General features: G+C 45.3%; 1 protein-coding gene across 1 annotated transcript in view; it reads left to right on the forward strand.

Annotated features, from left to right (window-relative positions):
- Positions 1 to 17210, forward strand: part of LHFPL3 (LHFPL tetraspan subfamily member 3) — a 234180-nt gene extending 216970 nt beyond the window's left edge. Inside the window, exon 4 of the mRNA XM_060279524.1 lies at positions 12630 to 17210. The gene's annotated coding sequence lies outside the window, so the exon portion shown is untranslated. The remainder of the gene's footprint in view (positions 1 to 12629) is intronic.
- Positions 17211 to 22420: the final 5210 nt, after the last annotated feature.

Here is a 22420-nt window from a genome sequence, read left to right on the forward strand (position 1 = left end):
TGAATAGGCTTTGTAATTACATGCTTCGTGCAAGTGCCAGAGTCTTTATCCAATATTGAAGGCTTCACCTGAGAAACACAAGTGGAAATGTGAGAATATAAAATTTAGCTGCATTACAGAAAGTTGGTTTCTTAGAACAATTCTTTAGATCTTATCCAGTGAATTGGAGAACCATGACTATAGCTGCCCTCTGGTGGAGGAAAATGTAACCATGCTGGGGTTTTGAAATCCGTTTATTGGAGGCTCATTGAGCACTTTCTGGAGCAAGAAGCACAAGTTATGTCTCATAGCGCTAACATTTGCCATGGCTCAGTGGCATGTGGCTGCCAGGAAGCCCAAGGGGAAACTTATCTTTGCACACTTTCAGGCACCCGAAAGAAGCACTAGTCATCTGTCTCAGCCGTAAATACAATCATTTTTAGGTTTGCCGTGCATCCGGGGAAACCCGGGCCAACTTGCCCATCCGGGTTTCATGAAGAAGACCGAAGGTAGAATACCACCACAGTACACAGAGTTTCTCCTCGGTTTCTGGAACGTTGTTTGTCTTCACGACACTGAGAAGCCAGACCACAGCTCAAGCTGAAAGATTGTGAGCTCAACACCCTGAGTGACTATTTGCACGAAACAATTTGCCTTTTAAAACAATTTCTTCTTGACTGGGAGCTGTGAATTAAGTCTTTACTCTAATGCACTATATAATGAACTGCATTCGAAATATGTTTATTTTTAGCAAATAAATGCTAATGTAAGCTTGCTGTTATAAAAATAGAAGGCAGTGCTGGTCGAGGAGCAAAATCACGAAGATCTTTTCATTGCTAATAATTAAGAGGTGAGGCAGAGATTCTGCCCTTCCTAACATCTCCTGACACTTCCTCCCCCTCCCTGTTCTCCTCCTTTCCACCCAAATTAACAAAAATAACAAGTCTTTAACTTGAAGATAATTTTTTTTAAAGTGACATCAGCTTATGTCGGTGAAATAGAAACAGTTTTACACAGCCAAAGAAATAGAAGAGGTCATATTTGTTGTGTTGTGTCCTGTTCCTTTCCCAAGTATAAATTAATTCCATGGGATGATGATGCCTGGCATTTCTGTAGTGCTATCCAGAGTTCAATGTGATGCACAAGATAATCTCCGTAACCCTTGCCCAAAATGTTTGTAGGATTGGCATTTCAAATTACAGTTCAAGGGGAGAGGCCAAATAATGATGGATTGGCTAAAGGAGAAGTAGCACACACCCAGTTGTTCCCCAGTGAAATAAAGAAAAGCTTGGTGGAAAACTAAGAATTGATTTTTTTGTGTATAAGGGTTGTGAGCTTAATTCTGGGGATGTAAACAAATCCTTGGGGTGATCATATATCTGCTCAGAGGTTCCCTGTGCCCCATAGCCACCATTTTGCACCTAGTTCTGGTGGCAGACCTTGAAGAAGTTCTACTAAAACAAATCCTGCAGGTCTGAAGTCTGCCCACCTCTGGTCTAAAGCACACCTGAAGAAGCATCTCCACCCCCATCATTCAGCCAGGACACTGAAGTCCACCTCCAAGGGCAGTTCCCTCACTGCAAGAAGTGAAGTTACAGGGAACCAGGCAGAAGGCCTTCTCGGCAGTGGCACCTTCCCTTGGAATGCCAAGGAGATAAAGACCCACACAACTTTTAGAAGACACCTGAAGGCAGCCCTGTATTGGGAAGTTTTTAATGTTTGGCGTTTGATTATGCTTTTATATGTGTTGGAAAAGCGCCCAGAGTGGCTCGGGAACTATCCCAAAGTCAAGAACTATCCCAAAGTTGTTAGCAATGGCACAGACTCCTTTTTTAAAAGAAGCAAAGGGCTTTGTGCATTCAGCATGCATAAAACAATGTCGCTCCCTGTGTAGAACCCATGAGTTGGCTGGAAGAATAATCTGATGAGGTCTGAAATGCAGAGGATATGTTTGTTTCATTTATTGCTTATATCCCACTTTTCCTTCCTGGGGGAAGCCCAAAGCTAAAAACAGAAAACAGCATAACCCAAAATACCAGAATAATAAATATAACATAGCATATATCAAAATTTAGAACAAGTCAACACCACATCCTGTTAAAATACTGGTGTAACAAGCCTATCCAATCCTTAAAATGTTATTAAATAACAAGAATCCTACCTCTGGACTTGAGGTCCTCATATCATAATGCTCTTCTTCCATTCTCCCTGTATTCTCCCCTGGCAAGAAGGTGTATAGTAGTTTTTCATAGCTTGTCTCCTGATACTGATGTTTTTTTTAATCTCAAAACATTAATAGAATTGCACATTCTGACACTCCTTGTATAGGGTGGTTATACTGTTTCTACTACTCTCCGAAGCTGGCAGAAATGTATGAATTTCTGCTTTTTTAAACACTTAAAACACACACGAAAAGACCTTTAAACCAAGTTCCCAACAGGCTACAAACCAATAGTTTATGTTCTTTCTGTATCTCAGTTAAACCTTCTAGATATCTTCTAGATTTCAGCTCAGATAGAATGCTCATCATAACACTGAGCGGAAAGTGAGGGAGCAGTCTTGGCACAAGGAAAAAGGAATACGAACCACATTAATGCAAATAGTTTTCGGTGCGTAGCAGCTGATTAATACTGCGAGCCCCATAGGTAGCACTAGGGAGTATCTGATTAAGATCTCCGTAGTGCAGGCATTCCCAGTGGGGCTCCCCGAGTCAACGCGGATCAGCACTAAGAGACAGTCTCTCTTCGCAAGGAGCAATGTGGAGCACACCTCAAGCTCTCATTTTTTCCTCCACATCCTCATCTTTACCAGCCTACAGTTGTGGGGCAGGCAGATGTGGTTTGGAGAAAATGGCCCCATGGGCCAAATTAAGACCTCTGGGTTCTCCACTGCTATTTTAAAATTTGGCAATTTCTAGGATTGCAACAATACAGGCAATTCACAACTTACTCAGGGGTTCATAGAATTGTAGAGTTGGAAGGTGCCCCAAGAGTCATCTAGTCCAACCCCCTGCAATGCAGGAATCCTTTGCCCAACGAGGGGCTCAAACCCACGACCCTGAGATTAAGAGACTCATGATCTATCAGGTTATGTTCCGGGGATCTCGTGTAAAGCCAAAATCGTGTATAGTCAAAACGGGTTCAATAGTGGGTAGGACTGCCAAAGACTTTTTTCCCAGATGCCCACCTCTTTTTAATTTAGTTTAATTTTTCATTGCCAAGCTTATAAAGCTGAATGTGCACAAGTTAAATGTGCATAAGTTGCAAGTTCCCTGTACACAGTCACTACCATTCAAAAATGTGGGCATCTTCAGGGTAATGGCTTGCATTACAATGTCCGTGAAGGTTGCAATAAATACTGCTGGTGTGAATCATTTTTCCCCATTGCTCCATTAAGTAAGTTACATTTTTTTATAAGAAGAACAGCATGGATTATCTTTGCAGATTGTTAGGAGCTTAACATTTATTAATACTAAATTCTGCAGAATACTTTGGTTACCAAACATTTCAGGATTTATGTATCTCAACCCAGATGAAATATTTGGTTATCTCCTGCTCACTTTACAATTTTAAAATGTGTCTGAGGCTATTGCATGTTTCCTTTGTCTCTCAGGTTGCTTATCATCACACGCTTGCATTCCATTCAGTGTTCAGGAACTAAAGGACCTTGTTTCCCCAAAAGATGGTAAACCCGAGTCCTGGTTGTACCACTTCTGACTGCAGGTGGGAGCTCACATGACCGAATACTTCAGCATACAAAAGTAATCCCACTACATACAAAAGAGATGTTGGGAGGGAATGGTTCTAGCCAAACACTCTGCCTTATATGCTAGGGTGGTTGTTGTTTTTATGTACTAGGGGCTCTGCCCCTGTTCCTAAAACTATCCGCCTCTCACCAGCTTTCAGCAGCTCTCTTTGGAAACACCTGCTCCAACTGGCTGTTTTGACTTTGGGAAACAAGTCTCATGTAGGGATGTGCATTTGGTTTTAATTAATAAAGTGACAACGTCCAAATTAGTTGATTTCCTTTCAGTTGGTTAAAAGTAAAAAGAAAGAAAACAACATGCAGTGCTATTATTTTCTCATAATGTCCTCTCTATGAGGTTGGAATGAAAAACCATCTAGCAAGTTAAGCCAAAGGCCAACTAGCATTGTAAATGCATCACTGTGACCCTCGTGTTGGTGTCACAATTTGGCAGTCGGGCACTGTGGAGAGAGGGCACTGCGAAAACTATTGCGATATGGGAAAGCTGTCCTGGGATCTCGTGAGAGGAAGGCGGTAGAATAAATAATAATAGCTGCTTTGAGTTTCTTGCTGCTAATTCTGTCTGCAGAGTAGTTGTTGCTGGCATCCGTCTGTCTCGAGAGACAATGGAGTGCACCTCTGGGGGTGAAGTCAAACCACAGCATTAGTGGCACCCCAGTGACCTCCCTGGGGTACAAGCCTGGGCAGTATTTATAGAGATCCTGGGCTGTCCAGACAATAAGACACACACACACTGTCCTCGTGGATGTGGTCCAAAGGAAAGCTGAGCAATACTTAGGCACCAGCTTGGCTGCAGGAGTTGCCAGAAGGAGGCGTACAAGGGTGCCATCCAACCGTCTTAGGGACTCCACTCCAGATTTGTGTTGGGTTTATGCCTTAGCCATTTCTTCTACTGAAGATATCCCACAATGCAGCAGAGGTTTAGGACCAGAGTTTTTCTTCTCCCAGTTGGGCTAACTTCCCAGGTTGGCAAGCCCCGTCTGCCCCACACTTCCCTCTACAGCACACGCAGAAACCACCTTCTTGACCGTTGGACCCACTATTGGTCTTCTCCGCTCAATCCACCAGAGCCTGTCTTTGCATGCAGAGGGAATCCCGAACTCACCAAGGGTTTGAGACTTGGTTTTGCTCTCCCGTCGAAACCATTCCTGGGGTGTGGCCGCTGTCACATTCTGACAGCTTCTAGGAGCCACAGGTGAGAGCTGAGTGCAGGGGGGGGCGGAACCAAAGGTGGATGAACTACTCCAGAAGGAGCACGAGGTGCACCTGAGGTACTACTCCTCCCCTAACCCTCCATACAATTAACCCTGGGATAGTTGGTCCACCTTTGGTCCCCACCCTGCACTCATTTTTGTAGTCTCGCCCCTCTGTTTCATTTCTTTCTCTTTAGATTTGCCCAAGTGTTTTGCTGCTTTTATTGCGAATTCTTATCTTGATTTGCACATTCTCCATCTCATCATCCCACCCCATCTCCCGTGGATATTATTACCCTGTTCACTGCCCTTCACAATGCTTTCCGTTCCTTAGCATCTGGTGTTGGTGAAGGCTGACCTTCCATAGATGGTCGGATTCCCTGTGACTTGAGGTGACCATCAAACAGCCAAGTCCAAGACGCTGTCCCTGCCCATGCAACCAATCTCTGGGCTGCCACTTTTCCTGCCCAAATGCAATCTTCCTCCTGTATTGCCCTCGCACACATTTTGCTGCCCATCTGCCACCATCTGTTCTGTCTCTCTACTATTCAGCATCCCCTGCCTGCCGTAGGGTGCCAGACAAGGCCTGCCTCTGCCCACTGCTTTTTGGTCCACCCACTGCCTGCTGACGGCTTGTCTCTCTCCCTCCCTCTCCTGATCTTTCTCTCTGGCAGATGCTTTATCAAAGGTGTCGTGCCCGTTCCTGCTCCTCTTCTGCCCGTCTGCAGCTTGCCAATTTGGGGCTGCATGCACAATATACATTGAAAGCACAAGACTCCCTCTGCAAAGAACCCTGGGAGCTGAAGTGTGTTAAGGATGTGGGGAACCGTAGCTCTGTGAGGGTAAACAGACCCTGGTTTCTCTTTAAGGTTTCCAGACTCACAGGAGAGCAGGGCAATTAAAGGCACAGAAGTCCTGTCCACTATTGAGTCTGGCAACCCTATGTGTGTGGAGAGGTAGTTCAATGCTTTCCACTTTCATAGTCCTGAAGCAAATCCCACACCCTCCACAATATTGCTGTAGCCCAAGGTTTTGCACCGATTTCTGATCTGAATGTGTCTCCATTTTGAAGGAACAGGTACCAGTGTCTCCTTTGGAGGCAGATTTTCTTCTTCTTTCTTTATTAAAGCATTTAGTTGCTTACTCAATTTATTGCACACAGTTTAGGAATTAATCCCTTAAATCAGGTGCAGGAAACCTTTGGCTGCCCAGATGTTGCTGTGCTACAACTTCCATCAGCCCCTGCAAGAATGGCCCATTGGTTCCCCACAATTCCCTTAAGTAGTCAACCTGTGAAGCATTGTGGTTAGAATGTTGGGCTAGGGCTGGAGAGGCTTGGGTTCAAATCTCACTTAGCCATGAAAGCTCACAGGGTGACCTTCGATCAGTCACTTGATCCATAGCAGAACACGGGATTTTGCAAGAATATCACTGAAATCTCTGCAAATATTCAAGCCGCCTAATAGACTTCTGCCTCCCCAAATATTTGGTGTCTTGGGCCTGTATGTATCTTGGAGAATCTAATTGCCTGTCTTCCTTTTTCAATTTTTGTGCCCTGAGTGCATCTCCATAATTTAGTAAATAATCTCTATTTTTGCTCCATGTATCATTGGAATGCTTTTATGTGCTTTAGTGAGGTGAGGAGGAAATTTGCTATTGGATCATTATTAAAGGGCCTCTTGACAGATAATTGGATGCTGGAATGGCACTGGGCTTGACCTCATCAAGAAAACCATTAGCTCTCCATCAGCATCTTGGTGAACCTTTATAATAATCACAGCAGGCTGGAAAGAGAGAGAAGCAAAGAATTAACCCCTTGAAAGTTGGCCTTAGCAAAAAAGTCAATCAATTGAACAGTTAAGAGTCTGTATCTACAAAGAATGAATGGACACCAATTCGCTGCAAAGACTACATGTTCCTTTCCAGAAAGCTTAAGGCCTGTTTTCTTGTGTGTAATAGCCTTCCTCCTCTGCACACCCATTTTTATCTCACTTATGTACTCAGTAGGCCACTGCATTTTGCAGCAAGCTGTTTCCTTGGTGTCTCTAAAATATCAGAAGCCTGCTCCACATCACCTCCAAGGAGGAGTTTCAAGGGTGGCTACCACTGTTTGGAACAGCATCCCTGTTGAGACATGAGAGGTGCCTATGATTTGTAATTTCTGGAAACAATTGAAGACATTTTTATTTCATCCAAACCTTTCCAGCTGGAGTGGGGAGGGATTAGGTCTCTGCCTTGGGTGTTTATTTGTATTGTTCTTTAACTTATATTCATTTGTTTTGTTTGTTTTTTGGATTGTTCTTAAACCTGTGTTCATTCTCCTTTTTTTGTATGATTGTAATCTCCTTTTAAATTGTATGAAAGGTGACTCATAAATGAATAAAATAATGATGTCATCATATACGTTTATTGTGAGGACCATGCCTTTACACAAATATCTATATGACAATAATTTAAAAATATTAAAATTCATTACATACTATCCCAACAAAACCTTCATGCCACAAAACAGGAAGGGGGGAAAAACAGCAACGAGTTAAACAGACGATGAAGGGGTCTTTACTTTGTCATCCAGAAATCTTTCCCTGGCTTTCATGGCCTTCGTCAATAATAATGTGTACAACTTAAGAAGACACAGTACGGTTGCAGCTTAACACGCATGTACCGTAATTTACACGTTTTCAACCATACACAGTTGAAGGCAGGCTGGTTGAAATTGTGCAAGTTAAATCCAAGCAGGACGGAGAGTTTAAAAGCTCTTTATGCACCAAGTCCACTTGGGTTATGCAGCACATAAAGAGATTTTTATCTCTCTGCCTTGCTTGGGGAGCAAGGCCTGCTCCGTGTGCTTGCTCTGCGAAGCTCATGTGAAATTTCTCAGGGCTCTGGGGAAAGTGAGCCCATCAAAATACCACATAGCCAAGTGCGTACAAATACTATGTGTTTATTTGTGTGCCTGTTTGTATATTAAGAAACTGGCAGGACACCGTTCTGAAGCCTGTCTGTCTCAGATGCAACAATTGTCAGAGCATTTGTGCAGGAATGGAATTCTAAAGACCCAGAAACGGTTTGGGTCAGTCCCTTAAGGCAATGCCTTCCCACCAGCAGCAGGCAAGGCTTCAGATTGAATAGGTCAGCTACACAGATTGGACATCTCACAAGGACATGAGGATGACAGGAAGTCCTTCAGAACCCTTGAAACAGAACAGAACGCGTGGCTAATTTGGACACAATGCAGACTCCTTAAATACTGCATTCATTAACTGTGAGATGCATGTGACAGCTTTAAAAAAAGAAAAGAAAAATGGTTTGCAGGTAGCCTGCATGAATAGAAAGAAGCCTTCAAGGATTCCGGAGCACATGACAAGTTACAGGGCCAGAGGAGTGTGTGCAACATTGATTGAGGGAAATTGGCGTGATTATGCAGCAGCTGCTATTATACAGCATTAACTAGTAGCCTATGACATTTATTAAATTCCCTCTTTCATCTACATAACCCCCATTATGTAAGAACTTTGCAGGAGAACTAAAAAGGCTTTCAGTGTGTTGTGGCCCTGGAATGGAATATCAAAGCTTTCTGCGCTTAATAAAACACGGTGAAGACTTCGAAAATTGGCAATAAAATGTGGGTTTTCCTTTTTTTAAAAACAAAAACATCATCAATGTTGGATTTGATCTGGTTAGATATAAGCTTAGATCAAATTATGAGAAGACTGGGGATATAAAGCAGCTGGACTTATACAAGCACTAACAATGGCTTGGTCTCCTTATCAGTGATGTAGTGGAGAGGGACCATTGAAACACAACTGGTCCTGCGAAAGGCGGGGGGGGGGGGGAGAGATTTGGTGCCACACAAGGAAAGACCTTTTTGTTCCTGAGCCTCTGAGGAAGCACTTCCAGTCACTGTAGATAGGGGTGGCTGCAGTCCTTTCTAGGCAACACTCCACATGCCAGTGGTGGATCATGGGACCAGAGTCAAATGTGGGTGGAACCACAAATGTTAATTTACTCACACGCTCTTCTCTATCCTCTATCCAGGCAAGCAGGAACCATAGTCAGAGTCCATGGCACATTCCAGCCAGGCAAAAACCCTCAAGGAAGATGCAAAGCCGGGACAGTGAGGGGTGTGGCCTGGGAAGAGCCAGTGTGGCCTATGAAGAGTCCTAAAGCCCAGATAGAGAGGCTTCACCTTCAGAGCCTGAGATTTTCCACCCCTGTGTCAGGGAGCCGACAGGGAGAACAGGGCGTACACAGATCAGAGAAAGACAGTGACATGCCGGCTAATTTACAGTCAGGGCCATCTTACCCAGCGCCAGGGCGCCCACCCATCGGGGATGCCCAGCAGCGGGAGTCCGGGACTGACCAGGAACAACTGTGAGGCGGCAGCGGCGGCTCTTCCTATGGCCAGCCGTGCTCTCTCGCTTCCTGCCTGGGAGAGGAGGCGGCAGCGGCAGTGGGGAACCAATGGGCCATTCTTGCAGGGGCTGATGGAAGTTGTAGCACAGCAACATCTGGGCAGCCAAAGGTTTCCTGCACCTGATTTAAGGGATTAATTCCTAAACTGTGTGCAATAAATTGAGTAAGCAACTAAATGCTTTAATAAAGAAAGAAAGAAGAAGAAAATCTGACCTGTTCCTTCAAAATGGAGACACATTCAGATCAGAAATTGATGCAAAACCTTGGGCTACAGCAATATTGTGGAGGATGAGGGATTTGCTTCAGGACTATGAAGTGGAAAGCATTGAACTACCTCTCCACACACATAGGGTTGCCAGACTCAACAGTGGACAGGACTTCTGTGCCTTTAATTGCCCTGCTCTCTTTTGAGTCTGGAAACCTTAAAGAGAAACCAGGGTCTGCTGGTTTCTCTTTAAGGTTTCCAGACTCAAAAGAGAGCAGGGCAATTAAGGGCACAGAAGTCCTGTCCACTATTGAGTCTGGCAACCCTACACACACATCATGTTCCCAAATTTTGGACCCTACACCTGCCATTCAACAAAAGCAGTTGATGAAACCTGCTACCATTTGGCTCCAAGAAAGAAGCTCTCTGGTGCAGGATGCAAACGACAATGGCTCTCTTGAAAGTGGTGAGCAGAGCATCAGTGCAGGAGGGCAGTTTCTCATTTCTTCAGGGGGGCAGCACCATCATGAGGGCACCTGGGCCAGTCCCTCTTCGTCATGGGGAAACAATGGGGCACTATATTCTTCAGGCAGGCCACATCCACATGAAGCTACAATGGCCAATCTCTTTCTTTTTCAGCAGGAATCATCAGCATGTGGCCACAATGTCTCCCTCAGTCATTGAGGCATGCAGAAACAGGAGTCTGTTAGCATTGCCATACGTCCGGGATTTCTGAAAGCTACATGGCGCCCTCCTCCCTCCTCCCTGCCCCGCGGCAGTAGCAGGACTGCTGAGGAAGCCTGCGTGGCAAGCGAGCCTTGAGCGGCCCAGCACAGGGGGCAGGGAGGACAGGGAGGGGGCGCCAAGAACGTTACCCCCCCCCCCGCCCCTTCCGTCGAGGAAAATGGTGGAGCAGGGATTCATTCAGATTTGGGGCGGTGGGAGGGGAAAGCTGAGGGGGCTCACACTACCATTAGGACTCAGTTCGACGGGAAGGATGGACTCAAGAGCGTGCTCTCCATGTAGTTAGTGGTTAAAAACAAACAAACACCAACAAAAAGTCCTTTAAAGACAGGAGCGGGTTTTAAGGTCCTAGAAGATTCAGCAGGGCTTACTCTCAGGTAAGTACAGTTCGGGCTGCAGCCTTTGTGACCCACGTTTTGGGTCCTTTTTAGGTTCAGGATGTCACTGCTGTACCTCCCCACCCCCACAATATTTGAAAACGTCAGCTTTGTACTTAAACAGAAATTGGCCGGGAACTTCATTCTCTTCGTCTTTATCAATTTATTTATAGAACAACAAACAGGTGATTGCTTTAACTTTTGGATATGTGGTGATTTGAATCATGAGAATGAATTAGACAAACTGCTGAGTCTTGAATGAGTCTTGCTTTGGAATTTAGGGGGTCTGCGAGCTATGCCAGAGGGGTCCGCAAGATGCTAAGAAATATATTAAATATATTTCGTATGATAACAGATTTTTTGTTTTGGCCACTTCCTGCATGAGCAGAGTCTAGCACAAAACTAGAATTAGATAGAGGCAGTAGTTCTGCTGTATGCCGTTAGGTGGCGCTTTACAAACACTACAGTTTTGCAAAGAGGCAGCGCGCGCATTCTACTAACGCCCACCTCCCCAAGATGCTTTGCGAGCGTCGGCTTCATTTGTGCGCTACTGCGCAGGTACCCTGTCTTCTCCATTCCCCTCCCTCCTCCCTGGCGCGCGCTGCCTCTTTGCAAAACAGTAGTGTTTGTAAACAAAGCATTGTTTTTCGCGGAAGCTACAGTTCGCGTAGTTAAAAATGGACCGTTGGTTAAAAAGTGGTTCACCTCATTAAGAACTGAAAATTAAAACTAACTGTATACTGATGGAGTACTCTGTTGTAACTGTAAAAAACGTATAAATATAAAATATAAAAAGACTCTTAATTTGGCTCTCACTTTTTAATTTTAGGATTAGGAATTAATGGGGGTCCTTGTCACAATAGCAGCTCAATGAGGGGTCCTCGAGAAAATTTTATTGGGAACCCCTGGTCTAGATGAAGCCGTTGCCTGAACTGGCTTATAACTCCCCCAACTCCACTCTATAACCCTCTGTGTCAGGCCCCACTCTCTGTCTACAGCAACTCTGTTTCTGCCTGGCTCTCTGCTCTGTAACATGCAATAGATGCCTTGTTTTTTGGGGGGTGGAGGGGCCTGCAAGAGGTCAGCAGAGAAGCTATTGGGGTGGCTGTGTGGTGGAGCTGGCAAATTTGATTCCTGTCTCTGCTCTGTACGGGGGCACCTGCTGGTTTCATCCTCCTCCAAGCTCCCAGTCTCCAGCACTTCCCAGCTCTTCCCCTACGGGGTGTGGCCAGGAGCTCAGATCCAAATCCTCTCCCTCTGGGATTTCCCAGGGGGGGGGGCTCCTAGTCAGGCAGCTTCCCCCTCTCCTCCTCATCCAGCCAGTCCCCGAAACCCTACTATCTATAACACTATGCTATATTTAAAAAGAAATCTGATCTGGTGCGAGGCAAATTCCTGTGACCGTTCTGGGACACAGTACTTCCTTTCACATGAGCTGGTGGGCATCTTCAACCACAGGTCATCAAAGAGGAATGAACTAAGCAGTGTGCATGTTGCTTGTTGTCCTGCACTTCCATTTTTTGTTTTCTATCGTCTATATGTTTTTATTCACTTTTATTTTTTTTATGACTCTCACAACCCTTCCTTGGGGGTTTTATTATAGTGAAGTATGGCCTGGAGAAGTTTTTAGTAAATATAGGTGAGCTAGTCTCTTGCCTTTCGTCTTTTACCTCATGTGGCTCCTGAGCCAAAGGAACTGCGTTGTGCTGTTTCTGTTGCTTTATTCTTACCTGAGCCCTCAAAGGATGAACAAAAGGCATGCAGAGAGAACCTTGATTTTCATGAGGCATCTCAGCCTGGGCTAGGCCTAAGCCTGACGGCTTTTATAACAAATGAAAACGGGAGGTTTGCCATATCAAAGGGCAGGAAAGCCTAGGAATGCCTCTGCTAATATGTCCTCTAGCACTAAATTGGTTTCTTTCTTTCTCTCTTTCTCTCTCTGTTTTGCAGTTCTGCTAAGCCAATCCTCACTAGAATGAGCACAAAACAAAACCAAGTAACAGCTTTTGTACATCAGCATTAAATGGGAAGACGCTTGGGAAGGAAGGCTGTGATGAAGGAGAACGTTGATGAGTGTAACAAAAAAATAAAAAGTCTGATTGCCGAGAGCTGCCTTCTAAACACAGTTCAGCCAGACATGCAAGTGGTTCTCTGGAGAGAGAGATTCGATCCTGGGTTTACCCACCAGCTCATTAGGAACTGTCACTGGGTGCAACATTCAGAAGGCATGCATGAAAAGTCACATAAGGGGAATAAATTTTAAAAGGGGGTATAGTTGTCACTAGGTAAACATATTAATATACATGCATCAAGGAGGTTTGTAAAAAAAAAATTATTATTATTTCAACTGAAAAGCAAAATCCATTTCACAGTTAACTCAGAGAATTCCTGTTCCGGCCACCAGGAACCAGAGAGGACAACACTTTCCATCCAGCGCTGCAGACAAGACTCAGAGGAAATGGCGTAAACTTTTTGACTCCACCATTGCTGCACCTCATTTGGCCTTCACTTTGAAACACAATGCTTCTCGATTCCTTGCCTACATGTCCTCTTTACTCTCTGTGCGTAGCGACTCTGTGGCTGTTTCAGACTCGAATTCTCATTCTGCAAGGCTGCAAAGGCTCTGAGGTGGTGGCTCCCAAACTGCGAAATCATCATGAGGAGGAAACATGAAAACCCATAAAGTGACGAGTGACCCATCTCCTTCCACAATTCTTCCGCAGGCTATTCCAGAAATTCATTGGGGACCTTCTTTACCCAATAGGTTCCTTGTAGCATGTCTCCATTCCCCTCCTTGCCTCCCAGTCAAATTATAAACTGTGGAGGGTAGAGAGCTCAGATAAGGTAAGATTGAGAACGGAGGTGTAAAAGATGGGCCCAATACATTTTTTGTGCCTGAAGCAGACAGTCCAAAATGTGTCTGTCGTGTGTGTGTGTGTGTGTGTGTGTGTGTGTGTGTGTGTGTGTGTTTAAGATAATATTTCAAGAAATTGCTACCCCAAATTTGCCTCCTGAAGCAAACTCAGCCAGCTCCCTCATGTTGAGTTGGCAGTTGGGGTAAGTGCTGCTGACGTCCAGTGGGAAGCCATTTTGCAAAACATTACCCAGTAAGGTTGGTAAACAATGTAGAGTTAGTCTAGGCATCCGAAATGTAAGAGCTGCCGTGACGCACTTTTACCGTTTTTCTGATCCGAGAGAAGGAAATGGACGTTCTTTACAAATAGCAATGAAAGGACTGCTTGGAACGATTATTCCAACTAGCTCAAAGTAGACAGCAAACAGATCTAACTCTGGGCAGCTACGTTTTCATTGTATCGTTGCCACACTAGGCTTTGAGGCACGCCAGTCGAATGTGGGGATCCATTTGAATGGGGGAAATACATAAGAGGTACATTTCTGCTCTCAGTGATATTTTCTTCGGCCAATCCATCTTTCTGCTCCTCTGCTGCCTTTAGAAAACTTGACTATAAGTAATGTATTGTCAGTACGGATCCCTCCATGCACAACATCGCACAATGCTTACTAATTACTTATACCTGACAGAAACTGGTAACTCTTTGCCACAGGTGGGCACTACATCAGGATGCGTGACTCCTCCTTTACAACTCTGGTTCACCATTCACCACTGCATCTAGCATAAGAAAAACGCGCTGTAGTAGAAGGGTTTTTCGGTGGACAAGCTAGATTTTGCATTTTTGAATAAATCTGCAGAAATCCATTTGTGTTCAAAACTGCCTGTCTCTCTGATTGAAATGCCTATGGACATGCTATCAATATATTTAAAAGGGTTCTTTCTAAGTAAACAATACCCCCCCACTATCTAGGTGCTTATGCTGCCCCCAGCACTGTAGTATTCCAATGATGTGTGCTGAGTGTTTGCCAGAGGAAGCTACCGATAACATTGTTATACAGCATAAATAGATATTCATAGTGTCTCTTTCACAGTGGTGCTGTATAATGTGATTCCCTCCCGAGGTTCCAAGGACAAAATGGCTCGCCGCGGGCTTTGAATGAAAGGTCAGTGGAAGTGCAGGGGAACTTCATTAATCTTGAACAGCCTGGAGGAAATGTCTAGACAACCCAATATTTGGTTAAACAGGAGTAGCATATTTACATATACATATGTAGTCCTGTACACCTGTGGCTGCAATGAACCTTGATCTCTAGATGTTCCGCCTAACTAAGGAGATAGTAATTAACGGCCAAAAATGGGTGTCTCGTGTTGAGTTATCTCCCTCTGTCAAAAGTACGACCCCTTAATGTATGTCCTGATGTCAGGATCCTCTTCCCCTACCAGTGGCAACCAACTATTTGCAAAATGGGGTGGAAATACTCCAAGTCTGATGATACCAGGAGGACATCATTGAACTAGATGTTTAAAAGGAGAATAAAGGACATTTTCCTTGGCAACCCATTTCTCTCACAATGTATGGTTCCACCATCAGATTAACGGAGTCATTATTTGTCTGGGTCATGTCCCACTTCTTTTTTTTCTTTACTTTTAAATTTGTTACTACTGTTGTTAGTCTTAAATGTTATAACATGATTTGCCATCTTATTGCTTGCTGTGGCCTGGTGGTTTCTGCCTCAGGCTTCCATTAGGCTCCCATATCATGCTGCAGAAGAAATGATATAAGTAATAAGTATAGCATCGATGATAAAGTTATCTCGTGTTACCCCAGAATACAGAATTCAGTGGGACTTGCTCCCTAGTAAGTGCATTTAGGATTGCAGCCTTACAGCCCAATCCGATGCATGTGTTCTCAAATGTTACTTCAGTCAGCCTTATTCTTAAGTAAGTATGCATAGGACTGCAGCCTTACATTGCAATCCTATATGCGTCTACTCAGAAATAAGGTCTAATGCTTTCAGCAGGGCTTATTCCCACGCTGGTGGGACTAGGGTTATATCCTTAGTTATAAAATGGAATGTTTAGGGTTGGAAAGGACCAGAGATTCATCTAATCTGACCCTTTGCACTGTGACAGAAAAACGACAGAGCCAGGGAACCCCCCCTCACCCCCTGCTGTGAGAGAAAAGCAGTAAAGGCAAAGGAGCACCATGCCATGAGTGCTTGAAGGGCAGTGGTAGCTAAAATGCCCCCCCAATGTAAACTACGACTCCTATCATCCCTGACCATTGGCCATGCTGGCTGGAGTTGATGGATGCTGTGGCCCAAAAGAATTCAGCGGCATGGCTTTGGCTACCTCTTTCTGTAGGCCAAAAAAACCCCAGATTCCGGTGCTTAAAAGGTAAGAGTTGTTCTGAGTATTACAGGGAAATGCCAGAAAGGACATCAGTCCAAACTCTGATCAGCTGGTTCTGACATCACACAGCAACTCTGCTGAGGTAGTACGTAATGTGAATGTTTGGCTTTTTGGTGTGTGGTGACCATGATTGTCTTTCTAGTTTGCCACACTTCCTGGAAAACCGTCAATATTTCAATCACGTGTTGAACCATGAGTCATTGTCCAGAACAGACAACACGCCCAAAAAAGTCATTGTCCTTCACATCGCAGCCTCTCAAGAGCTTGAACCAGAAACCTTCCTGACCTCCTTAGCAGCATCTTCTGCAAAGGATAGCTGGGGTTGAGGGATGGGGAATCGGTCCTTTTCTGTCCTCATAACTATGTTTGGTGCTGTTCCTGGCTTCTCATTAGCCTCTGGTGACCCTGACTTAAGTATGACACCTTTCCGGTCAACTTCTGGCCCTTACCAGAGCAACTGATCTCTTTGGATTTGTGCTTTCCTACCTTCCGTTGCCATACAAAGTTTTATTCTCTGTACCTGCTTTGTCCTCAACCTCCCTCTGGTCTGTGCTTTGGTCTTAGCCTTCCAAAGATGAATTATCCAGCAGTGACCATGGCCCTCCCACCATGTTTTTGACCATTGTTGACTCCAGTGTTGATTCCGCAACACCTGACATTTCCAGAAAACTGCCACTTTTCATGTGATCCAAAGCTCCTTGACCTATTGGGGCTCATTGAATCCCATTACCTAGTCCTGAGAAAACTGGCCATTGCTGACTTTGTTGGTACCAATATGGCGGGGTGGTCCTTAGACCCCAATCGTGAAAGCAAAACTCGTTACTCTCTTCCGCAGATGTTCCCACCTCTTGGCAATCCTGTCTCTCACTGTGGCCCAGTAATGTTATTGCAAAAATCTTGCAAAGCGATGTGGGTTTTTCCATGACCATTTGTGTGTAGATATATGCGTGTGTGTGTATATACATGTACATAAATATATATATATAGATAGATATATAAAGGAAACAAAACAGTTTTAAGTACATACATCATTCAATGTAAGTAGAAGTCTGTTTTCTTAAAGTGTTGACACTTTCCACCAGGTCGCCCCATTGTAACATGTCAAAAAGAGTTGTGGTCTTTTGGTTTCTTTGCTTTGTTTCTGTTTGTGCTTTTTTGAAAAGAAAAAACGTCAACAAATTGTAAAGAAATCTGTTGGAATACCTGCCTTTCTGAAGAAACAAAGAACAATAATTTTTGTTACTTTAAGGTATGCTTGTTATTAAGTACCTAATAAAGATGAATAATGAATTTTTGTAGCATACTAGAATAAAGTGTTCTAGTACCTTTCTCTCTAGTTCATTCAGATGTGACTGTTCTCTGTCTCTCTCTCTCTTTCTTTCTTTCTCTCTCTCTCTCTCTTTCTCACCCTTCTTTTTTTTCAGAAAAAAGCTTATCCCAGTCGTTTTTCTCACAGCTTTTGTAGTATAAAAAATGTACAGAGGTGCATCTTTTATTTAAGGTATCAATGAATTTAAACAGAGGTGCAGCACTGGCAATGGAATTTGTTCGCAGTCATCTCACTGGCCGATAAGGACTTCTGAACGGTAGCTCTGAATTCCAGAGTCATCCCAAGGGTGCAATGGCCTGTTCTACAAGCATCCATATGAAAGGAAGTTCCACTGAATGCACATAGGAGATACACCTTGACAAGTCTGCTTAAGGCTGAAAGCTTGGGCTCTTTCCTCTGAACTCAACACCCCAACTTATAGCTTACTCTGCGATGAAAATAAAGCAGACAACTATGCAGGTTTTAGTATTCAGACCTTCAAATGATAATTTAATATTTACATCTTACTTTTCAAGATGGCTAAAAAGGCCAACGTTACAATCTTTATGCCTTTAGTGCTATACAGTACTTAGATAATGAATAGCATTATAAGTATTATTCTATGTGGTTTGCACCTTATCTCATCCAGGTATCTTCTTCTAAGGTTGTTGTGCTGTGCTATGAAGGAGCTAATTAGCTAATTAGCAGTAAATTAAAGCTTCAGTCCTAGGCACAATTACTTGCAAGTAAGTCCCACTGAAAATAGCAGGATTTACTGCTGTGAAAACATGTTTAGAATTGTTCAATAAGAAAGCCTAAGTTGCTTAAAGGTAAAGGGACCCCTGACCATTAGATCCAGTCACAGACGATTCTGGGGTTGCGGTGCTCATCTCGCTTTACTGGCCGAGGGAGCTGGCGTTTGTCTGTAGACAGCTTCCGGGTCATGTGGCCAGCATGACTAAGCCACTTCTGGTGAACCAGAGCAGCGCACAGAAATGCCATTTACCTTCCCGCCGGAGCGGTCCCTATTTATCTACTTGTACTTTGACATGCTTTCGAACTGCTGGGACCGAGCAATGGGAGCTCACCCTGTCGCGGGGATTCGAACTGCTGACCTTCTGGTCGGCAAGCCCTAGGCTCTGTGGTTTAGACCACAGCGTCCCCCGCTAAGTTGCTTACTCAAATGTAAATGTGGTTTTATTTATTATGGGTTTTTTTTTCTTAACCCTTCAGATAAATTCCTGGGATGGCTTGGAAAAAATCGTAAATCCAATAAAAACACCCAAAAGCTATGGATGAAAATGTATGCAAGAAGGTCTTGTAGTATTGTCTGGTCAAATTTAGCAAATCTATTTGAATTGCAAATTAGCTGCAAATTAGCTAATGTCTTGCAGAAGTGTGCAGAGCAATGAAGTCTTGCAGAGTTCATTGCACTGATCTAGTAAGCTCACTGGTTGGACATTTTAACTGATCACAGCAATGCTCAATAAACTCTTAAATAATTTGGAAGTGACCAGGAAAACCAAAATCAGGTTCACATGTCAGAGCAAGAAGGATAGGAACATTGGCCCTTAACACCCAATGTCCCTTTTTAATGGCACGCACTGAAATCCATACAGCATCTCTAAATTTTCCACATGTCAGGAACTGGTCCACAACACCCTTACCATTTTTATTAGCTCCACAGATGTACACACTGGACACAATGAGGAAAGAACGAGTGACAGCTAAAGTCTTCATCTCACCAACAAACATTTTGCTGGATTAGCTACATTGAGGGCTTGTGGGGAAGCCTCACATTTTGCTATAGGTCTGGCGTGGGCAGCCTGTGGTATCCAGAAGTGGTTAGACTCCCATCAGCCTTCGTGGTCAATGATTGGAGACAATGGACACTGTAGCCCAACAACCTCTGCCAGGCAAACCACATTCCCCAGCCCTGCTGTAGCTATAAGTCCAGTTTCTCATCTTCATTATCCTCAGCTTGGTAGTTTTATCTCCCTGATTCTGATGGTGTGTTAGCGGAGGGAAGACACATCATGCTCCATCTTTGGTCACCACCCTACACTCAACGCTCGCCTGTGACTCCTAGAAGCTGTCAGCATGCAACAGTGGCCATACCTGGGAACAGCTTTGACTGACTTGCTAAACCAGATGAGGGTAGCTGGTAAGTCTCAAACCCTCGGTGAATTAGGGACTTCCTCTCAGGGGCGTACCCAGGATCAAAACTGGGGGGGGGCAAGGCGTGGGAGGGAAGGGAGGAAGCGCGCACGGCGGGGTGGGGGAGGAGCCAGAGTGCGATGGCTGCCGGCGGCAGCAGCACGAGCTGCTGAGTTCAATGGGACTTGCTCCCAGGGAACAGCGCACAAGAGGGCAAGCTTCTTAGCGCCCGCTCTGCCAAGCGGCACTAATGTGGTGGTCTTTTAAGGTGCCCCGCATGCCCAGAAGCACTCTCCTTTTTTCTTTTCCCCTCCTTTGAACGCAGTTCAGCACCAGGAGCGGTGTCTGCAGCTGCCGCCAAGTTGCCCGCGCGTGCGGTGGGGCGCGAGGAGGAGCCTGCGGAGGAAGGAGGAAGGGGAGGCAGGAGGGAAAGAGGGAGGGGAGGAAGGAGGGATGAGGAGGCGGCGAGGGAGGGAGGGGCGCGTCTTGGCCAGGAGCAAGGCGAGGAGGCCGGCCGGGAGCCTGGACAGACGGACGCGGAGCCGCCGCCGCTGCAGAGGCCCCAACCTTGTCCACTTTCTCCTCCTCCGGCTGCCGGGTGCTGCGCCTCTCAGCTGCCCCCCACTAGAAGCAAAAAACAGCTGAGAGGCGCAGCGCTGCGGCCCCAGGCTCCCGCGCGGGGAGCACAAGCCTGGGGGCGCCTTGCTGCGCCTTCTAGGGGGGCAGATGCCCCCCTGCCGCCCCTGCCTACGCCCATGCTTCCTCTGCAGGTGAAGACAGGCTCTAGTAGATTGAGCAGATGATACTAATAGAGGGTCCAACAGTCAAGAAGGCGTAGGGCTCATCAGCCTGGGAGGGTAGCCCATCTAGGAGAAGGAAAACTTTGATCCTAAACCTCCACTGCCTTGTAGGATATTTCTGGGAGAAGAAAAGGTTAAGGAGGAAACCCTCCACAAATCCAGAGCAGAGTCCCTAAGACAGGTGGGTGGCAACTTGTATGCCTCTGTCTGGCAACTCCTGCAGCCAAGCTAGTGCCAAATGTATTGCTCTGCTTTCCTTTGGACCACCTCAGTGAGGCTGAGAGGGGGGTGTTGTCGTCTGGGAAGCCCAGAACCTCCATACACACTGCCCAGGCTTGTGCCCAGTTGAGGTCACTTCATACCTGCCAAGTTCCTGCCGGAAAAATAAGGGATCGGCAGACTGGAAGTAGTGCTGCCGCCATTTTGGAACTGGGCGGAGCATGCTCAGAAGTGACTTTCGATGCTGCTCTGCCCAGTTCCAATATGGCTGTCGCGCCAGAAATCGCTTCTGCGCGTGTCCAGAGACTCCAGACATGTGCAGAAGGAGCCTCCCCTGGCCGGTAAGTAATGGGGAAAAACAAAAAAATCTGTTTTTCCAGCTGGGAACGGCTGGAAAAACGGGGGGTTTCCCGGGGAATACGGGAGACTTGTCAGCTATGGGTCACTTTGGTGCTCCTAACACAGCGCTTTGGCTTCACCCCCAGAGGCACACCCCATTGTCTCTCAGGACAGACAGATGCCAACAAGCGCTTCTAAAGGTACGAAGTATTTACAAAGTCCCTCGGTGCCGCACTAAATTTCCTGCATAGGAATTCATCCCAATGGGGGCAAAGCTTGGGTAGCTGTCACAAAAGCAAGCATATTCCTCCATCACCCCTCTAAGGAAGAGGGATTGCTGCCTGCCTAGGCTGGCCCACGTTGGGCAGATGTCTGGTCTGCAGGATGTACCAAAGTCGCCTTTTAAAAGACCCACAAACCAGAACCTGCTGCAAAATCCATAAACATATAATTAAAAAATTCTGAGCCCAGGAATTTATTCTGAGTACCAGAGTCGGGCAGGTCTCATGGTCTTTTTGTACAACAATCCATTCCCAGCTACCCCAAGATTTCTTCATTTCAGCGATAAAATTTTGCGGCGGGTGGGAGGTCATTTTGTCACTGCGGTTATATAAGCAGTTTGCACATTACTAGGAGGCTGCAGATCAGTCAGAAGCCTGGCAGGAGATCCAGATTATTCTGCCCACTCCTGGTCTTAACTAACCAATATAATCCTTGTTCCACAACTTGCGTTAGAAAATGAAATGAAGCGCCTTTCATCGTTCCAACCATTTTGAATTAAGTGCATTTACACCGGAATCCTCTGGGCTTCAGAACATTTCTGTCCTAAGGTAGGGTAGTACAGTAGGCAGGAATGCCAAGAGCGCTGGGGGAAAAAAAACCTTTTCATGAAATGGGATGGTGTTATTTAGGAAATGCAGTGGCCCTGTGTGCCTGACTGCTGCCATCTGGTGGTACTCTCAAAGGTTTTGCCATTCACCTTTTGCATTTTACGCAGTGCAAGCTGACGTTCCCATAGCCCAGCTATTTTTAAATACATTTAAACATCAGTGATGTAGACGGATCCAGTTATGCAAAATGCTTTCTTTTCCTCAACGGTTGATCTCGATCCCTTCTCTGCCTCCCACCCCAATCCCTCCTCTCAGGCTCTCTTCTTGCTACCAGATCCTGGCTAGAACTGCAGCTGCTGCCTCTTTCCTTCCTGAATCTTGGGGGGGGGGCAGTTTGTTGTGTTCCTGCTAAAAAAATCAGACATGGAAATATCTGGCAGGCATCCCAGCAGTTGTGAGGTGGTGGCCCTGCTCCCACTTAGCATAATAATCCACTTTTCCCCAAACAATCTGTATTATTTTTTTAATTTTCTGTCTCCTGCATATTTCCATGAGTCTCCTCCTCCTAAGTTGTGAGAGAAAGAGAAGAAAGTTAAAAACTTTTTTTTAAAAACCCAATTTGTACGTGTATTCCTTGGCTATTCAGCCTGTAGTCCACCCTCAGCCTTTGTAAAGGCCTTGCATGCAAAAGCTGCCTTGCATTCAGACCATAGCTGCCAAGTTTTCCCTTTTCTCGCGAGGAAGCCTATTCAGCATAAGAGAATTTCCCTTAAAAAAAGGGAGAACTTGGCAGCTATGATTCAGACGTAAGGGCATCTGCC

This window comes from Zootoca vivipara, chromosome 10 (genome assembly GCF_963506605.1).
Source record: "Zootoca vivipara chromosome 10, rZooViv1.1, whole genome shotgun sequence".
In the NCBI taxonomy this organism is placed as follows: domain Eukaryota; kingdom Metazoa; phylum Chordata; class Lepidosauria; order Squamata; family Lacertidae; genus Zootoca; species Zootoca vivipara.